The following is an 8,268-nucleotide window of genomic DNA, read 5'->3' on the forward strand; positions in this document are numbered from 1 at the left end:
AAGTAATGTCTCTGCTTTTGAATATGCTATCTAGGTTGGTCATAACTTTCCTTCCAAGGAGTAAGTGTCTTTTAATTTCATGGCTGCAGTCACCATCTGCAGTGATTTTGGAGCCCCCAAAAATAAAGTCTGACACTGTTTCCACTGTTTCCCCATCTATTTCCCATGAAGTGATGGGACCAGATGCCATGATCTTCATTTTCTGAATGTTGAGCTTTAAGCCAACTTTTTCACTCTCCACTTTCACTTTCATCAAGAGGCTTTTTAGTTCCTCTTCACTTTCTGCCATAAGGGTGGTGTCATCTGCATATCTGAGGTTATTGATATTGCTCCCGCCAATCTTGATTCCAGCTTGTGCTTCTTCCAGCCCAGCGTTTCTCATGATGTACTCTGCATAGAAGTTAAATAAGCAGGGTGACAATATACAGCCTTGACGTACTCCTTTTCCTATTTGGAACCAGTCTGTTGTTCCATGTCCAGTTCTAACTCTTGCTTCTATATGACCTATATGACCTGCATATAGGTTTCTCAAGAGGCAGGTCAGGTGGTCTGGTATTCCCATCTCTTTCAGAATTTTCCACAGTTTATTGTGATCCACACAGTCAAAGGCTTTGGCATAGCCAATAAAGCAGAAATAGATGTTTTTCTTGAACTCTCTTGCTTTTTCCATGACCCAGCGGATGTTGGCAATTTGATCTCTGGTTCCTCTGCCTTTTCTAAAACCAGCTTGAACATCAGGAAGTTCACGGTTCACATATTGCTGAAGCCTGGCTTGGAGAATTTTGAGCATTTAAGATATACTTTATGTTTTTATTGAAGTATAATTACTTTGAAATGTTGTGTTAGTTTCTGCTATACAACAAAATGAATCAACTATATGTATACATATAGCTCTTTTTTGGATTTCCTTCCCATTTAGGTCAGCACATAGCACTGAGTAGAGTTCCCTGTGCTATACAGTAAGTTCTCATTAGTTATCTATTTTATACATAGTGCTGTATATACATCAATCGCTGTCTCCCAGTTCATCCCACTCCCAGCAATGGGATTTTTATATTGATAGATTCCCTTCATGAAGTTGAGAATTTATTCCTAATTCATTTATTGAGTGTTTTTATCTTGAAATAGTATTTGATTTTTATCAAATGTTTTTTCTGCATCTACTGAGATGATCATGTGGTTTTTGTTATTCTATTAATGTAGTATATAATATTAACTTGTATTTGAAAGTTGTATTGACTATATACTCCTGAAATAAATCCTACTTGATCATGGTGTATAATTTTTATGCTACTGGATATGGCTTGTTGGTTTATTGCTGAGAAGTTTTGCATCTACTTTCATTAGCAAGATTGGGTCTGTAGTGTTCTTATAAGATTTTTGGTTTTGGTTTTAGGGTGACACTGGCAGCATGGGGTGAGTTGGGAAGTCTTCTTTCCTTTTCTATGCTTGCAAAGAGTTTTTAAGCGTTAGTATTAACTCTGCAAGTTTGGTAGTATTCACCAGTGAAGCCATCTATTCTAGGACTTTGGTTTGTGGGATATTTTATTATGACTTCAACTTCTTTACTTTTTATAAGTCTATTCAAATATGCTATTCCTTTTGAGTCACTTTTGGAAGTTTGTGTGTTTATAGGAATTTGTCCATATTCAGATCTGTAATATTGACATATAACATCTAATATTTATATTATATCTATAATTCTGGATATAAAAAAATATTTGAAAAGTGAAGAATTCTGACTTCTTTTGAATAAGGAGACAAGTATTTGAAAATTTTTTAGCTTAAATACCCTAGAAGAAACTAATGTCACCTTGATTATAAAGGAAGTGAAGTCGCTCAGTCGTGTCCGACTCTTTGCAGGGCCATAGCCTACCAGGCTTCTCTGTCCATCGGATTTTCCAGGCAAGGGTACTGGAGTGGGTTGCCATTTCCTTCTCCAACAATGTCACCTTAATAATAAAGGAACTGAGATCTAAATATTCAAGAAAACTTGCAAATTAAAAATAGAAAATGTACCTATATATCTAAGTGATATGCCCTAAGAAGATGATGAGAAAATGGTCAAATACAGGCCCTTGGGTTTATGAGTTTAAAGCAAAACTAGTCTAATAATGAATAAGACATTTTTTCCTGAATAAATATTATAAAACTTTTTAAAAAACTGATAACAAGGAAATGAGATTTTAGATTGAAACTTTCTCTGAGATCTGGGCAATTCATGTTCATTGAATTAGTTTTTCTTTTTTTCCCTCTCTCTATAGAAAACTAGCTTCCCTGGTGGGTCAGATGGTAAAGAATCCACCTGCAACACGGGAGACCTGGATTCAACCCCTGGGTCTAATACGTAGTCTATAGATTATAAGATGAAGTCAACCATGTATCTGCTGATACTTTATAAGTTGACCTGTCTTTATACTTAGAAATGTTTCTTAATAGTAGGCTTCCCTGGTGGCTCAGATGGTAAAGAATCTGCCTGCAATGTAGGAGACCCTTGTTCAATCCCTGAGTCAGGAAGATCCCCTGGGAAATGGCAACCCACTCCAGTATTCTTGCTTGGAAAATTCCATGGACAAAGGAGACCAGCAGCTTACAGACTATGGGGTTATGATGAGTCAGACACAACTGAGTGACTATCACTCCCTCACTCATAGAAAACTAAAGAAAATAATGAGTTGTAAAGTAATCCACCCTCAGAATCAAAATTTGTGTAATAATGTTAATATACCACATTAGAAAAGAGTTTAAGACATGTGACATGGAAATAACTATTTTTAATGTATACACTTTCATACATTCTATTTTTATCCATTTCAGGCAGATTATTTTACCCTAATACATATGTATCTTTGTTTGTTCTTTGGATGGTACTTTACTGTTTCTTTTGAATATCTTTTTTTTTTTTTATAAGTGTTCATTTGAACCTATTTGTTTAAAGTGTTCAGCTTTTAATGAGATTGAACATTATGCTTTTCTTCTTTTTCTATCTATCTTGCCCTCAATTAAGTTTTGTTCAATATATAGCTATTTAATATTGGGAAAACACCTCCTGACTTTACCAGGCATTTTGTTACATAACCTCTCTTCTTATCTGGTAAAGCCAGTCATTCTTTCAATATTAAATTGGAGAGAGATGACAGCTTGGCTTAAGTGATATTAAACATGCAGTAACCTTATCAGATTTTTTGGCTGCACACTCTAATCTGTAGGTAGAAATTCATAGGTTATCCTTGCCTGTGTGGGTGGTAGCATCCTGGATTCATACAGTAGCAAGTTCAGTGTGGCTGAAGCATCATTGCAAATGGGAAATTAGAGGGGTGAGATTTTTTAGGGATCTTAACAAGAAACCTGCTTTTATTCTCTAGGAGATGGAGAACCATTGGTGGATTTTGATGAGTGATAAGATGTGGTCGTTTGCAAGAAACATTACTCTTGGAACTCTGAAGGTGGATCAGATCAGGTAAGTCTGTCTTTAGAGGAGGACACTCAGTCTTGTGCTGGATTTTTTCAAAGTCAGTTAAAGGTCATTTTGCAAAACTTTTCCATCCAGACCTAAAAGTTACTCCAATGAGAATCTAGGGCATAGTCTAGGTCATGTTACATAAACGAGGTTGGACTTGAAAAATGTAATGTCCCATTTTTATACATTGCTAATAAAAACAAGATTATAACTGCTCTCTGAAAAGTCTAGGCAATACCACAATTTTTTATTGTTTTCATTTCTAGGACATTTATATTTACAATTTTCTGTTTTTAGATTGGTTCATAGAAGGGGCACCATTTATTTTATCTTTTGCATTCTGTAATGTAATAAAGAATTGTCTAAATTTCATATAGCTTTTTCATCTTTTTGACACTTCCTTGGGTAGGTATTAGTATCTTCATTTTAAAACTAAAGAAGCTGATGCTCAATTAAGCTACTTTCATTTATTACAGAAATAGCAATTGGAATTTGAATCTAGGTCTCTCCAACTTCAAAGTCCTTTCTCTCCATCATACCACCCTTCTTCTTTAATAGGACTTGTCTAATTGAAATGTCATCTTTCCATTGTACACCCACTTCCCTGAAGAGTTCCTTCATGTTGTCTGAGGCATTGAGTGAGTAAAAAAATCTGCATATCTCTGAGTTAGAATTATTCAGCTTAACTTTAGATCCTATAGTCCCTTGTTTCCTTCATAATAGGATAAAGAAAAAGACAGAGGAGTTCTGCTTTTCAGTGCCTTACATCACCCAGACAGTTGGCAGCCAGGAGTCAGGCAGCTGCCACACTCTTCACGTATCTATTTAAAGTTCAAAGAGACACTGGATAACAATAACAAAGAGGTAAGAGTGGCCCTGACCAGCCCACCCAACAACAGGAAGAATGGCTGAAAAAGGTAAGATTTAAGGCACCCAACTCTCTTAGCAAAAAACATTCCAGGCTCCCAGGTTTATTTTCTGTTTCCCTGTTATTCTGAAGAGCAAGGTATCTCTTCTAAAGGAGCATTAATCACATTGTGTTAGTGTGACTGCAAAAATGCATTAGATATGCAATTTATGGACCGCATCTATACATTAAGTGAGTAACTTTGAAAGGTTCAAAGAAACAAAAGAGTTTAATTTGCTCATGCTTGTTTTGAAAATTGAGTTAGAAGCAGGTTACTCTCCAGCGTTGTACTGGATTTGAATTTGAAGTACGGTGGTGCACTGGGCTAGAATTAAGGATATTTTAATTTTGTGTTGGATGTGCTACCCAATGGCCATGTGAATTTGGGGAAATCCTTCTACCTTTCTGTGTTTTTTGACTGTCAAAAATAAATAAAATAGGCTTAGTCATTTCTAAGATGCTTCACATCTGAATTTCTTTTCTTCTGGTTTTTAAATGTTTTTTATATCTAAGAAAAATAATTGATAAGATGGGCTAAATATATATACTGCGTCCAAGAAAGCTTTAAATGTCTATGGAAATTAATGCTTTTAATGCTGACAACAATCTCATGAGATATCACCATTTCCATTTTACAGATAAGGAAACTGAGGCATAACAAAATTTAGTAACTTGCTTGTAATCATATGCAAGAGCGTGGGGGCACCAGCTTTTAAACCTGGATAGTCTTATCCCAGAGCACAGTGTTCTTAATATGTATAAGTCTACCTGCTTGGGCATGCTCAGGATCAGAGAGAAGTATTTTGAAATTATTCTCCATGTTTAAAAAGAGATTTTGTGCTTATTTGTACTATTGATGTAAGTGATATATGCAAATGTTATGTTCCTATATATTCCTATTTCGAACCAATGCTACAGATTATAATAAAACTTAAAGTACTAGTGAACAGAAGACAAATGCAGGTATGCTTTGAGTATTTAAAAGCACAATGTTTTTTTTTTTTTCACAGAATAATAAATAATGAGATACTATAAAGTGCTAAAAGTAGTAGTATTATGTACATTTTAGAATTGTATTAAAATATGCTTGTATAAAATACAAATGCTCAGTTAAAATATTGGTATTAATTCTAAGTTCCTGGAAATCAGGAAAAATACTAAATCAATATAGAAACAGTTCAAAAAACTTATTGTGACCTCCAGTGTAATGGTACCTTAATTCATAAAAAGGCTTTTATCCAAATGAGAGTAAAGAGCATATCATAATGTTCCCTTTATCCTTAAGGCAATGCCACATGGCAGGTAAAGAGAAAAAAAATTTTCACATTGTTGTGGTTAATGCTTTGTTCAAGGTCACAGTGTGATGGAGAAGTTAAGTAAAGCTGTTGAACTTGTGAGAGTTGAGACACTCCAACAATTTTGGAAACCCACTCCAGTGTTCTTGCCTGGAGAATCCCAGGGACGGGGGAGCCTGATGGACTGCCGTCTATGGGGTCGCACAGAGTCGGACATGACTGAAGCAACTTAGCAGCAGCGGCAGCAAGCTATTAAAATTCATATTAATTTCAGGAGATTTGCTATTATGTCTCCAAATTTTAGAAGTGTCTCATTTCTTGATGATTTTAACAGCATTAAAAAAACTTTATTTTTAGAGTGATAGAAATTGTAATAGGAATGCAGTTGCTAAGAATATGCATTTTCTTTGTTAGCTAATTGCATAAAATCTAATTGTGCTTTCAGTTAAGAATATATCTGAGCCTTTAACACAGGGCATTATTCTATAATGATGTCTTTCTGTGTTTTGAACTATTTTGTGAGGTGTCGGAAATAAGATTGAGATGCAGTGAAAAAATACTTTTATAAGTTGCCTTTTTACAGGTAAGGGTATAAGTAGGAAACTTATAAATATATAATATACATATAAATATAAAAATATAATAAAGAGGAGTTATTATACTTTTGTCTTCTATGTGTGTGTTGGATCAGTGTTGGTTGCTATACTGAACCAGTTGACAAAATAGAATCTCTTTGCTCTGTTCAGGAATGATTACATGATTACGTAAAGTGTAATGCTTTCTTTTCCTATGATAAAGTCAGCTATCAAATCTAAGAACAGTTTTCAACACCTTCCCTACTTTATGATTATTTAGTAGTAATTACCTCACTTTCCAGTGTTTCTATGTAAACAGCTGGTCTCTGTGTTGTTGAACAAATGCAGGAATGTGTTCTGTATACAGCAAACACACACATGGTGGTTAGAGTTTACAAAGTCTTGGCACTTACTCAATGTCATTTGATTCTTAGAACAATTCCTGGAGGTGGATATCATGAGTTTCACTCTCTGTATTTTACAAACCGGGAAGTTCAAGCTCAGGATTGCCCAAGGTCACCTAACTGTAAAAGGAAGGCATATGGTTTGAACACAGTCCTCTGTCCATGGGATTCTCCAGGCCAGAACACTGGAGTGGGTGGCCTTTCCCTTCCCTAGGGGATCTTCCCAACCCAGGGGTTGAACCCGACTCTCCTGCGTTGCAGGCAGATTCTTTACCAGCTGAGTCACCAGGTGGCTTTCACACACACCCTTCTCTTTCAAATACCCAGCTGAGTCACAAGCACCCTTTGTAGAAAAGAAAATAATAATCATGTATGGGTATCATTAGAGAGTGTATTTTTTTTCCCTTGATATTATATCAAATTTCCTCTTACCCTCTTGATTCAGAAGATTTAAAACCAACATGACCATTCTAATCTGATTTCTCTTGTTTTTCAGCAGAGGCTACATTATCTCGCTATGTGGTCCCTATTCTTCTCTTAATTGGCTGGATTGTGGGATGCATCGTAATGGTTTATGTTGTCTTCTCTTAGAAAGGTAAAGTTTTCAATAATTGAATGTTTATTCATTAAGAGTATACATTACTCCAGGAATAATGTTACTTGTTTTACTAATAGAACATTTTATCATGCAGGCCAGAAGACTTCAGACTGACATCATTTAGAAGAATTAAGAAAAGCATGAAATGACAGATTATTAAATGTTTCTCATGTAAATGACTGCAATGGTTGACATCAGTTTATAAACTTGCATTTGTAAACTGTTGCTTTGAACCTAAGAATTTCATCAGAAACATATTTAAAAATTCTGGGTACAAATAACTATAGGAAAATATAGATGAATTTCTTTATCACTTGAGAGTAAGAAAAATGTTCCTAACTATGACTTAAAATACATAACCAATAAGAAAACATTTGGTAAATTAAACATAAAAAAGTGAGCCAGAAATAAGAGACATAGTTCATAGAAAACAAAATGTAAATGTAAACTTGTTCCTTAAAACTCTTATTACATAATAAGAGAACTGTAATTAACTCTGAATGGAAGAGGCATTATTCACCTGTCAGATGCGGAATATGAAGATATTTGACAGTATATACTGGTAAGGCTGTGGGGAAATAAGTACTCTTCTATACTGTTTTTAGAAATCCAAAATGATACAATACTTTTGGGAGTATTTAGCAATCACAGTACCAGAATTACCATATGCATTTAACTTTTGACCCAGCTATTCCTCTTCTAGGAATACTGATGTTTCCTCAGATACACTGGTAAAAATACAAAACCATATATGCACAAGTCTATTCATTATAGCATAATCTATTAGAGCAAAACCCTGGGAAAAGCCAAATATCTATTAATAGAAGACCAACTGAATAAACTGTAGTCAATCCACATACTGTGGCACTTAAGCATCTGTAAAGGGCTTCTCTGCTCTGGTGGCTCAGATTGTAAAGAATCTGCCTGCAATGTGGGAGTCCTGGGTTCGATCCCTGGGTCAGCAAGATCCCTTAGAGAGGAGAATGGCAACCCACTCCAGTAGGAAAAGGAATGAATGAAGGGGGTCTC

General features: G+C 35.2%; 1 long non-coding RNA gene across 2 annotated transcripts in view; it reads left to right on the forward strand.

Moving 5' to 3' along the window:
* Positions 1-7,424, forward strand: part of LOC104992027 — a 31,043-nt gene extending 23,619 nt beyond the window's left edge. For both annotated transcript variants that reach the window (XR_825652.1, XR_825653.1), the window contains exons 2-6: positions 3,366-3,460; positions 4,019-4,098; positions 4,184-4,377; positions 7,138-7,236; positions 7,334-7,424. This is a non-coding gene — a long non-coding RNA (uncharacterized LOC104992027). The remainder of the gene's footprint in view (positions 1-3,365; positions 3,461-4,018; positions 4,099-4,183; positions 4,378-7,137; positions 7,237-7,333) is intronic.
* The last annotated feature ends 844 nt before the right edge of the window (positions 7,425-8,268 follow it).

Source organism: Bison bison, unplaced genomic scaffold (assembly GCF_000754665.1).
Source record: "Bison bison bison isolate TAMUID 2011002044 unplaced genomic scaffold, Bison_UMD1.0 scf7180017864207, whole genome shotgun sequence".
Taxonomy (NCBI): domain Eukaryota; kingdom Metazoa; phylum Chordata; class Mammalia; order Artiodactyla; family Bovidae; genus Bison; species Bison bison.